At 34.7% G+C, this 13,025-nt stretch overlaps 1 long non-coding RNA gene across 4 annotated transcripts in view; it reads right to left on the bottom strand.

The window, feature by feature from the left end:
- LOC129033667 (uncharacterized) overlaps window positions 1–8,270 on the bottom strand; it is a 37,419-nt gene extending 29,149 nt beyond the window's left edge. For 3 of the 4 annotated variants that reach the window (XR_008501648.2, XR_008501647.2, XR_008501650.2), the window contains exons 1-3: window positions 8,066–8,270; window positions 5,162–5,212; window positions 3,095–3,195 (exon numbers count right to left, since the gene is read on the bottom strand). This is a non-coding gene — a long non-coding RNA (uncharacterized LOC129033667). The remainder of the gene's footprint in view (window positions 1–3,094; window positions 3,196–5,161; window positions 5,213–8,065) is intronic. The other variant, XR_008501649.2, reaches the window with a different exon arrangement.
- Window positions 8,271–13,025: the final 4,755 nt, after the last annotated feature.

Below are 13,025 nucleotides of genomic sequence, written 5' to 3'. Positions count from 1 at the left end.
AATAGAGTGATTACTTCCTAAGACTGAGAAAACCATCAGTTCAGCAGGTCTAAATAGAGAAACAACAAGAATTTGTTTCAGGTCATGTTAACTTGCAGTTTCTTATTAGATATCTATAATATCACTTTGTTTAATGAGAGTGGAGTTGAGGGGAGATGTCTGTATTAGTGATAGAAATCAGGGAGTCTCCAACACAAAGATGGTATATAAAGCCATAGGACTGAAAGAGGCTACCTAGAGATTGTGTGCAAACCTGGACTGAGCAGAGCTGGCACTCCAGGACCAAGACTCAGTTTTATGGCATAAAATTCAAAGCAATGGCATCAAGCTGTTCTTCTGAAGTCATGCTGCTTCTCTCTGAGTCAAACCACAGTCTCGGACGTCCAGCTGCTTCTCCCCTTCTCCCCATCTCTGTTCTGAACCCAGTCGGGTCAGGGGTTTTTATGGGTACAGGATGGGGGAAGTAGGGTGGGCCATGGGTGGTTTTAAAAAAGGCCACATTCCAGCATGAAAACAAGAACGCATATTCTCAATTTGAGCCACAGGGTCCCAGGCTTGAGGGTGGGGCTTTGCCAGGGACTCAGCACTTTTCTGCCTGGAATTTCTCTGCCTTCCATCTGTATCATTATTACTACCATCATTATTTTACTTTACCTTAACAATTTTTATTTTGCATTTCATATATGCTTTCTTATTTCAACTTAATCTTTCCTTACAATTCACTGTTACAGTTTTATAAATGCAGAAATATTCCATTAATTATTTGAAAATAAATTCTTATATATTAATAAATATTTTTTAAAAAATCCAAATACTTCTGTACTAAAAGAATTTCAGAAGTAGGTTATCTTTGGTTATATTCATTCCTTTTAAATAAAGGATTTTTTCATAGGCCTATACTAACACACTATTATAAAGGTTGAGATGAGTTTTGGCAAAAATTGTTGGGGCTTCTTGGTCAAACTCTCCAGGCACAGGCAAAGGAAGAAGAGAAAGACTATATTTAATATGACTAATTTATCAATGTCGAAATCCAATATCTTGTAGTGTTTAAAGGAATTCCAGTGGAGTGCCCTCCCACAGAGGAGATATTTATATGGATTCTAGAGAGTTCTTTCTCAAAATAGGTCAGAGAGACAGAAAATTGCCTTAGCGATGCTACATTTCATTTTGGTTTTTATTGTGTTTTTTTTTATTTTATTTCATTTTATTTCAACCTCAGATGAACATGGTCGTTGAGATCACCATCAAGGTCTGTTTGCTCTTTGCCTAACTCCCTTTTCAGTAACAGGAAAATTATTAATTTAAATGGTGGATTCCAAAAGCTTCTGACTGCAGTGGTATAGATTTTTTAAATCTTAAAAATGTGAAGTGACATAGGTTGAGATTATGTGTGACTTGGTGCAGAAATTCCTGTCTTGGAAAAAGTAATATAACCTGTATATCCTCAAAAAGTTTAGATAAATCAATGTGTCAGAGGTCTTACATCAGAATCTCAAAGGGCAATACCCCCCACAAAGAAGTAAGTAATGTGGCTACATTGGTATAAACAGGTAATCATAATACTGGTATTAATTGTTCTATTAAAAGAGGCATCCAAAAATACATGTTAGCACAATCACATAATAGTTACAAGAATTCTAAAACTATTTTTACTGAATCACATTACCCCGGTTTTCAGTTCAACTAGTACTTCTACCAAGGATTTTATTTCTTTGTAATAGACAGAATAACTCTGATATATTTTATTATAACGTGCTTATATGTTCAGTAGCATTTAAGTATTGCCTTTATTATTCATTGAAATATTTTTTAATTAAGAGTTAAGAGGCATAGTTCTAACCCTGAGTTGGAATAAATCAATTCTTTTTTCTCTAATGTATTCAAATGCCTCTTCTTTTTATTATCTTAAGATAGCATTGGTTGATGAAGGTCAAGTTGAACAAGCGGGACCACTAAGCTAAGAGATTTTAAGACGTATACCTAAATATAAAAGTGTATTGTGAATATAATAATTTATTTCAATAGTAAAGTTAGGAAATGTTAAAGTCTTAATTTAATAATACCCTAAAAAAATTTCTGTCTCACACAATGTTTCTGTAAAATGTTGGTCATAGAACTCAACACAAATTTGGAAACTGGCAAAAGATGTACAGGAAAATACTGGGGTGAAAAAGGAAATAGGAAAATAAATGGTGAACACAAAAAAACACACAGTAGAAAAAGAAAAATGATTTAAAGGAGCAGATATAAATTGTGACCAAATATGTTGTTATTCAATAAGAAAATAATAATGCAACAAGAAGTGACATAAATCAGCAACTCAAAGCCCAGAAATAAGAATTCAGGAAAGAGGTAGTAGATTCCAGTGACAATGCATGAGTTAGCAGAACACAGGAAAGACGCAGAAGAAAAAAATAATAATCTCTCAGTTGTGGAGTCAACATTAGGGACAACACAAATTAGAAAAACCATGAATAAAAATAGAATGAAAATACAACAGGACTGAAAAGTAAACTAAATAAAATAAAAGGAGAAAAGTATTTTTAAAAAACAGATAAAACATGTAAGAAATATTTTTAAAGAAAATCCAATAAAATCCGCACACTAAAATCTGAAAACCGAAATTGCAGGACAAAAAAATAAAATAAATTAAAGATGTAATTAAAGAAAAAAGTGTATTAAATGAAACTTTTGTTTGTAAGTTAAAAAAGAGCATTATTTCTCAAGGAGAAAAAAGTGTTAGAATAGTACATATATTTTAGAAACTCTACTAAGCTTTAAAAAACTCTACTTTATTAGAAAAAGATTAGAAAACAACCTAAGTGTCTACCAGTAAAAAAAGAATTCAAGTTAATTTGATTTACTCATAAAATGAAGTATCATACAGCAGTTAGATGAGGTAACTCTTTATGTGCTAATATGAAAAAAATCTCCATGATTTTTCTTAAATTAGAACAAATCAATGTACATAGTATTATATATGTATTACGATTTCTATTTAAAAAAACAATATGCATGATATATATGCTTGAAAATGAATAGATTATCTCTAGAGGCACACATTTAAAAAGTATAACATAACGACAAATACCTGTGGGTAGCAAACAGGATGGCCGTGATACAGACATAAGACTGAGAATGATTTCTCATGTTCTCGTGCCTTTTATACTTTGTAGCATGTGTATATATTACCTATTCAAAACAAATAATGAATTTTAACTTTAAAACGGCTGCCAAACCTGTTTAATTTTTCTCAGGGGAAAAATTACGATAACAACTGAATATCCACACTGTTCCTTTTGGCAGGTGTTTTTCAGCATTTTAATAGATAATGCTAAATATTTCCTTCCAACATGTTAATGCCTTCAAATACTTGGAATAGCACTTTACTGCTAACTAATCCTGAAGGACCCACGAAGACAGAGGTACTTAAAATTATACATTTGGCAAGGGTTTCGCTAAAGTTTCCCAATAATTGGTAACATTTACAGGGAAATATGCCTCTTCCATGCTCTGTGGTACAGAACTCTGGGATCTCAACCAAGGCATTGGTTCTTTCACAAGAAAGAAAAATAATCAATAAGACCCTTAAATACAAATACAATTTATATTCTTCAATTTACATAATGGAATGTTAACATGATAACTATGGTTTTCTTCCATCAATATCTGAATCTGTGTATACCCTAGGTAGTTGGAATGCAAACAAAATAGACATGAGGACCTGCCTAAAGCCCATGTCATTTCCCCACTTCAATAAGAGGCACCAAAATTTTGGTGTCATAACCACACCCAGACAGAATTCCTTTAACCTTCATGCTACTCGCATAGATTCCTTTCTTTTTTCCATTAACATATAAGGGGAAGTAATAACAAAGAGCAAAAAAACGAGAATAACATGCCCAGTCAGGTTCTTTATCAGATTCTCAGATCTGTTTTCTGATCAAGATAGATGTATCTCTCTGTAGAATTTTCACCATAGAGGCTTCTGTATTTTATGAATAAAGGAAGTATGACTGTTACACAAAAGATATTATATTTGCCTTTTTTTATACAGCAAGTCTTTCTCAGTAAAGAAAGTGGTGCCTTGTTTTACATTCTGGCTCACGTTTCTTATTTCCATTTCCGACTGCAGCACTCAGAAAGAGCTTACTTAGAAAGGCACTGTGATAGCATATGCCTAGAGGACATCCTTAGGTTGAGGGGTCAGGAGTCAATAACACTTAAATCTGAGATGAAGATGCCAATAATGAGACTGTCATGCAAAGACCTGAGGAAGAGCCTTCTAGGCTAGTGCAAAAACACCAAGACAAAAATAAGCTTATTGTGTTTTAAGAAAAAATTGGAATTTAGAAAAAATAGAAAATCCACAGGAGATGAAGTTGAATCATGTAGGGTCTTATAAGAGCATTAGGCCTTGTTATTTTATTTTAAGTTCAGTGGAGAGATATTGGAAGGATAATGAGCATGGTAGTAACATGATCTGACATAGATTCAAAAAGATCACTGTGACTCTATGTGACAAATAGATTCTTGGGAAAGGTAGCCCTAGCAGAAACAGGGAGACCAATAAAAAGGCTATTGAAATAGTCCATATAGGAAATGACTTGGGCTGAAATAATTGTGGCTTGAAAGAGAATAGTAGTAGTTAAGTTTCAGATAAGAGAAATAAAATATACTTTGAAGGTGAAATCATCAAAGATTTTTAATGTATTAAATATGGAGTGTGAAGGAAATGAGTACTTGAGAATGACTAAGATTTTTGGTTTGATTAACTGCATATTGTGGTGGATATTGTGGTGAGATGAGATAGGGAAGCTGAGATGGGGAAGCTCAGGAAGTGGAATAAATCTGCTAGCTGAGTGTGTAATTCAAGTGCTGTGTTCTGGACATGCTTATAATTTGCATTGCTTATATTAAAATAAAACTCATACTTTTTAGGATAAATTATTAGATCTTCAATTTTGATCCAGAATCTCTCTCCAACCACCTCCCTAGTTAATCCCAATAAAGATACATAAATCCTATCTTCTAAAACCAACTGCTATTTTGTTTTCCTTTGAATTACTAACATCTGCATACTTTCCTAATGAAATATTACACATCCTGTATAGTAAGCATATATCAGTTTCTTTCTGCAGCTTTCCATGACACTTACCAGGCACAATTGCTTCTCTCTAGGAGCAGTCTTTCACTTTATCTATACGTTCTAATAGAAGGTATGAAGAGTGAGTCAGTATTTAATTCATATAAAAATTTCTGGAAACTAGCTCAGCTAGTTTCATACAAGCAAACTTTTCTATGGACTAATGCTGAAAAATAGCTCACAAGCAGTATTTTCAGTTCCACCACATATAAGAATAGTAATCACTCTTCCTAGATACATCTTCAAGCAGGAAGGTCAAAGGTATAGTTGGAAAACCAAAGGTATGATTTGAAAACTACTAGCAAAAATATGACTTTTCTCAAAGCAAATCTTTTATAAGTATCTTTCTATTTTTGTTGTAAAACATTTCATTTTGGTTGAAGAAGTTAAAGTAGTATCTTCAACTTTTCTCAGTTCCCACTATTTTGCTAGTAGTAGATATTGTATGAAAGAACATAACTACTTCCATTCTAAATTTACATATTTGTAATTAAACCACAACATTTTTTCTCAACTTGCAGATATGGGTCAAGAATCTAATAGTAATTCAAAAACTAAGAGGCAGTGGGTTTGGCTCAACTGTGGGACCTATTTCAGAGAAGGATGAGTGCCAACTAAATGAGTATGTGCTCTCCCTCTGATTCTTTTTACAACTATAGGAGTCTGCCAAAAATCTGTATATTGCTGGCAGGCAAGCAAAGCCAATCCAAGCACCTGTGTTGCAAAACTCAGCAATTGTTTGATTGCCACTACTGATCCATCTGTGAGACTGGTACTTGCCACATGTCAGATGACTCACATGAAGTGAATTGGAAGGGAAATTCCATTAGATAAGAAGGACAGCAAAATTAATATACAATTTGTTCTTTGTGATTGAAAAAAACCGATAGAAAGTGAGGATTTTACAAATATCAGAATAGATTAGTAATGGCTGTTATGTGACAAAAGGAAAACTTTTAGTTTAAAAAGAAACTAAAAAAGATTCTATAGTTTGAGGAACATAGCCTTTGCTTTCATTAATGCCTTGTTACACACAATTGGATTACCAGAATCACTAGTCCAGTAAAGAGGTAAAAGAATGATGTCTTACCAAACAACCCAAAACATTAGGTGAGTTTTATTAATTTAGATTCTTAAGTAACAAAATTTTCATTAACCAAGACTCAATAAAAATCTTTTTGAGTCAGAACTTGTCTGAGCTGAAAATACCAATATTACATTATCAATGAAAAGCCACTTAATAAAAATATAAATGTAAAATATTTATGGGAAAATGTTAAAACTTATTTTAAAGGCTTTTCTTGTACATTTTTGTCTGCCAATATCCTAACAATGTATAAATTAAAAATAATATACAACAGCAACTGCCACTTAGATTTGCTGAGCACGTGCCAGATGAGGTGCTACAAGTATTTTATTTTAAGCCTCTTAAAGCTGTTAAAGTTAGAAAACTGGGGCTCAGAGAAGTTACCTATCTCCACTGTTCAACAAAATGACCTATTTAACCTGTTTTAAAGTAAGTTTTATTTCTCTTTATCTTTTTTTTCTGGCACTATTCATAGTGGTACTTATCAAATAGTACTTAATAAACATTTCAATCTCTAAGCTATGGAGACAGTACAATCCAATAATACTATATTATAAACTACATGTACAATATTCTACTAGCTGAGAAAATCAATAGAACACAAAATACCCATGGAATAGGTCAATGAGAAATATGAAGGATAAAAACAAATATTTGTCACAATAAAGTTCAGATGAAAAATGATAAATTTGCATGTTAAGAAGCAAAGTTTCTGGCCAAATCAATTAAATGACAAAGATAATAAATGCTTCCCATATATTTGCTTTAGTCTCTTCAACTTTTAAAAGGGCATTTATTAAAACAAATCTGTAAAAATTTATCCTAAATATCTCAGTGTAGTGAGTACACAGATAATTTATATTTCAGAATTTTGCTCGTCTGTATTTTAAAATACCTACCTATTCACAGTGAAATAAAAAAACTGAAAGGCACATTTAAGATTACCTACTAAAACAATTATCAAGGTATACATTGAACTAGATATCTGAAGTTAAATTAATTTAAAGCAATGTAAAATACTATCATGAAACTAGTAAGAACAGATTCTTCTAAATTCTCAAGTGCATAGAAATATTCACTGAGAATGCATTCTTCATGTTAAATTGTGCTGATTAAAAAGGTGTTCATGTTTTCTAACATTTCATTAGAATAATTTTCATATAGAAATGTTGAAATAATTTTACACTAAAAATTCATATATACACTGTCAACTCTGCAATTAACATGTAATATATTTACTTTTATCAGATATCTCTTCATCTTGATATATCTGAACATGGCTCTAAGGAACGATTTATTTTATTTTTGATGCATTTCAAAGAAATGTACAGACATCAGTCTATGTATTTTTGAAATGAGAGAGTTCCCCTGACCCCTTCATGGGACTTGTGAACAGGGTGGCTCATTTACTCAGCCCATAGCTCACAGCCCCTCACAGGAGGGGAAGCACGCAGGTGAAAGGGTACAGCAGCTGGGGTGAGTGCCTTTGGGCACTGGCAGGAAGGAACCCCGTGCTGGCCCTGCGGCAACATCTAGTGTTGCCTGATGCCTTGGAGGAAGTGTTATAGTGCACTCTCTTAGCTTTGCTGTCTGTGGAAGGCTAAGTGTTTAACAGCTCAGTGTGACAGCTCTCTGTATTCGGAGCTCTTGTTCAGCGTCCAGGAAGAATCAGATTGCACAAACGAATTGAAGATGGTAAATGCAGGGGATTTTATTGCTCATAAAAGTGGCTCTCACTGGGATGGAGAGCTGGAAAGGGAATGGAGCGGGAAAGTGGTCTCCCCCTGAAGTTTGGCCATCCCCCACCAAACTCTTCCCCAAATTCTTACCGTCAAGCTGTCCCCCTGAAGTCAAGCTGCTTCTCTCTCTGACATCTGGCTTTTTCTCTTCTCTTCTTCTCTGCCACCCCACCACTCTGCCAATGGAGCCTGGAGTTTTTATGGGTACAGGATGGGGGAAGGGCAGGCCAAAAACAGCATTCAAGTGGGAAAACAAGAATTCATGTTCTCACTTTGGGCCTTGGTCCCAGGACTGAGGGTGTGGCCGTCGCTGGGGTCCACCCTCTTCTACCCAGTATTTCCCTGCCTCCTGTCCGTATCATTTACACATACTTCAACATGCATATTATTAACTAGAGTTCAATATTTGTTTTCAGTGATTTTGTCATTGTTGTTTTTGAGGTAAATTGCACATCAAGTTAAATGCATAAATCTTTAGTGCTGCTTTCAATGAATCCTGACAAATGCATCTAGATGTTAGTTTAATATGGACTTAAGCTCATCTTCTCGTTATTTTCTCAATGTCTTTCTAGTTTGGTGGATTGAGGGCTATAAATAAAAGGCATACAATCAACATTAATAAATGACATTTTATGAGCACTTTCTCAATATATATCTAGAATTCTAATATGTAAGCACAAGAAACAAATGCAAATGGATCAAAATCTTTTCTGCCTAAGCAGCAAAGAAATTTACTAAAAATGTTTTGAGTTTACATGTTTGCAGTAAAGAACATTGAAAAGATGGTACTAGGAAGCTAGAAGAGTCAGACTTTGACAAGTGGAAGCCAAAACCATGGTAATAACTAGGATGATTAAACCTGGTCAGGGAAGACACAGTGTAACAGATACCGAATACTGCCACAGATGCCATCATTAGCTGGAATAAGTTCATTCTGAAACAGCTAGCTGAGCTGCCATGGCCCACCACCAAAATGAGTTTACTCTGTTTCTATTCATAACTCTACATTGTGATGCACAGTCCTCGGTGGATTCTTCTTATTGGTCCACCTACATTATATGTATTATGGAAACTCTAACTGTAAGAATTTAGCAATTTTTTAACTTCTATAGTGCATGAAGGAGTTTAGCATCCCAACAAGAACCATAAAGAAAGAAATTTTCTAAATATTGAACGGACGTTCATACGATTAGCACCAAAAAATTACAAGTATTCAGTAAACATGCATAATTTTATTTTTCTGCTAAACAATCCTATAAAGTCATAACTAGGGGTTATAGAGAAAAGAGAAAAGTACTTTTGTTATTATCACACACCACTCAGCGCAATGCTTCTGACAGCAGAGTCTCCAGCAGACACCAGTTATGTGTCCTGTAATTCAGTTTTGACATGGAGATATTTGTCACCTATACTTCTGACCTATCAGCTATAAATTGGAGTTCTCAAAACTATCTTCTTGAGTTTGACTGATTTGGCATGATGGCTCCCAGAACTCAGTGAAATGTTTACTAGTTTAATAAAGAAGGATATAATAAAGGTTACATATGAATAGCCAGATGAAGAAATACACAGGGCACAGTATGAAAGCGTCCCAAACACAGGAGCTTCTGTTCCCATGTGGTTGGGGTGAGACACTCTTCTGTCATGCAGATGTATTTGTCAATCTAGAAACTCTCTGAACACCATGTTTCAAAGATTTTTTTGAGGCTTCATCACGTAGGCATGATTGATTATTAACTACTTTTCTAGCTATTCTCCTCTCTCTAGAGAATGGGGAGCTCCAAGCTTCTCATCATGGCTTGGTCTTTCTGGTAACAAACCCCCATCCAAGAGCCCACCAAGATTTGCTTCATTTGAAGAAGATATGCTCTTATTATCCAGGAAATTCCAAGGGACTCAGAAGCTCTGTGCAGGAATTTGGGAGGTTAAAGACCAAACATTAGATAAAAAGATCCTGCTTAGCACATCTATCATTCAGAAAATTATAGGTTTTAGGAGCTCTGTGCCAAGGACTGGGGGCAGAGACCAATATATATGTATATATATTATTATTTCACACAGGGCCATCAAATATTCTTTTTTTTTTATTTTTTATTTTTTTTATTTTTTTTTATCTTTTTTTATTATTATTATTATTATACTTTAGGTTTTATGGTACATGTGTGCAATGTGCAGGTAAGTTACATATGTATACATGTGCCATGCTAGTGCGCTGCACCCACCAACTCGTCATCTAGCATTAGGTATATCTCTCAATGCTATCCCTCCCCCCTCCCCCCACCCCACAACAGTCCCCGAAGTGTGATGTTCCCCTTCCTGTGTCCATGTGTTCTCATTGTTCAATTCCCACCTATGAGTGAGAATATGCGGTGTTTGGTTTTTTGTTCTTGCGATAGTTTACTGAGAATGATGATTTCCAATTTCATCCATGTCAAATATTCTTATCTTATGGATGAAGGAAACTTATTTAGACAGCTAATGCTTTGCGAATTTGTTCTGGTTTAAATGGTGAGTTCCTGTCAAATTAGAACAGTAAGACCTCTCCATCTGGACACTGTAGAAGGGATGTGAAACCTGTTGAGGTTAGACTAGGGATGGTGTAGGCCAAATAGTTCCTGAGCAAGGATTCTAGACATTTAATCTCTATTATGACACTCCTCTACAATAAAGGAGTCTAAACTTGAAAGCTAAAGGCAGCTTTTTTCATCTACCAGAGGAAGCTGGTCATCAGTAAGACTGAACAGGCCCAGGTAATAATTGGAGAGAAAACACTGATGACAATCATTTCGGCAGATCCACTTATTTTCCTGAGTCCTGGCCACATGATGCCCTCATGAACTATGAATTATCCTTATTTTCTACTCTAGTCATAAATTGTCCTTTTAGGCCAGGAGTGGTGGCTCACATCTGTAATCCCAGCACTTTCAGAGGCTGAGGCAGGCAGATCACTTGAGGCCAGGAGTTCAAGACTAACCTGGCCAACATGGTGAAACCCCATCTCTAATAAAAAAAAACAAAAAAAATTAGCCAGACATGATGGCACACGCCTTTAATTAGAACTGTGCAGGAGACTGAGGCAGGAATCGCTTCAATGTGGGAGGTGGAGGTTGCAGTGAGACAAGATGGGGCCACTGCACTCCAGCCTGGGCAACAGAGTGATAGTCCGTCTCAAAAAAAAAAAAAAAAAGAAAAGAAAGAAAGAAATCCTTTTGATTAAGCAATTCCCAGTGGGTTTGTTATTTGCCAGTTTGGGTTATAATCATTACATTAAATATTGCTAGAGAATCCTGATCTTAAACCTCCCTTTACCCTACATTGCAGAAATATATCTGAATTTATTAAATGTGGACCTCAACATATTTCAACAATAATCTTTCATGTAATTAATACTAAATGTATTCCCTTCTTAATAAATAATGCCATAGAATAATTACTTTGTTTTAAAGCAAGGAATACCTGCTTGTACTTTTAGAAGTAGATGTGAGCTCAAAAAAGAAGCAAGAAGTACAGAAGAACCATCTCTTCTTCATTTAAATTATTATCCATTTTATCTTCTCTACCCTGTTTCTATAAAACATTAATAAGGCTGTATATCTAAGCTCTTATGTCATTGTAACTGTACGTAGCTTTTGGACTCTACAAAAGATTGACTCCAAATATGGCATTTTCTTGCTACAAGTAATGTGCATAGAAGAGGCAATAACTTATCTCTGCAAGCTCTCATCCTATAATAATTTATTCCAAGACCTTGGCAGCTCATACGTCAAGCACTATTAATAGAAAACTGTGCAAGTAGTGTAGGTGGCACTTTCAGTTTAGTAATGCTGTAGTTAATTTCTTTAATTTATAAAGTATTTATAAATCTCATCTTTGCAGAGCTGCTGAAACCTTGTAGGCAGAAACCAGTTATCTCCTTATCTCAGAGCCTTCCAAATTCTATCAACTCCTGTAGCCTGAATGATCACTTACATTCCTCCTACTAATTCCATGTGTGATCCTCCCACCATCGATCACTGTATTTTATGAAATAGCTGTTTATATTTATGGCTCATAATTAAGAATTATTTTGTTATTCCAATTACTCTACAGCAGTTTTTTTTCCTCTTTATTTACAGAGGATGTGAGGGCTTGCTACCATCCAGATTCCTAGGCTCTATCCCACCACTGTCAGCAGAACTTTCAGCTTTTACCTTTATAACTTCCCTATGTTTATGTGATACTGGTATAACCATATCAGCCTTATCATGCTCAAGGTTGGCATAGTATAACTTCTTTCATCTGCTTGTTTTCAACTATACTGTGTTCTAATAAAATACTATTTATAGACGTAAGTAGGAATTTCACATAATTTTTCACATCATACAATATTTTCCTCTTTTGATTTTTTTCATAATAATTTAAAATGTAAAAAACCACACTCAGCTTGTGGGTCATCCAAAAACAGTCAGTGCGCTGAGTTTAGCCCCTAGACCAGTGTTTGCCAACCTCACTCTAAAACACAAAATAAAGTTGCTGATATTGCAAATGTTTAATTTAATATTTATAGTTTATTTTTATTTGCTTAATTGATACTTATTCTCTAAATCAGGCAAGGCACTGCAGAATTGTAAAAGTAAAGAAGTAACTCAGGCAGGATTCTAAAATTTCAACAGAAGAAATAATACATACAAATATATAGATAATCCAGTACTGGATGTGGTGAGTGACAAAAGGGTATTGTATAGAACACTGGGCAGTGATTTGAGGTTTAGTTGAGATAGAATTTTCATGCTATAAAACGCACGGATAAATGTGTAGCCTGAGGTGCTTGACAAATTTGTAGACCTGCAAAACCACCATCCCAATCAAAACCAAACAAAATTTGCATTACCCTGAGAAAATATTGTTTGTTCCTTTAGAGTTAAACCCCTATCAAGAGCAACCACTATTGGGATTTCCCTCAGATTAAATAAATATTTGATGTTCTAGAAAGTTACGTAAATAAAATTGTACAGTGTGTTCCTCAAACAATTGTGGATTTATTTAGTTTTCCCTTTTAGCTCTGCCTGTT

The sequence above is a fragment of the Pongo pygmaeus genome, chromosome 2 (genome assembly GCF_028885625.2).
Source record: "Pongo pygmaeus isolate AG05252 chromosome 2, NHGRI_mPonPyg2-v2.0_pri, whole genome shotgun sequence".
Classification (NCBI taxonomy): domain Eukaryota; kingdom Metazoa; phylum Chordata; class Mammalia; order Primates; family Hominidae; genus Pongo; species Pongo pygmaeus.
The sequence above is the reverse complement of the archived record's forward strand: the minus strand, read 5'-3'. Positions and strand labels throughout refer to the sequence as shown.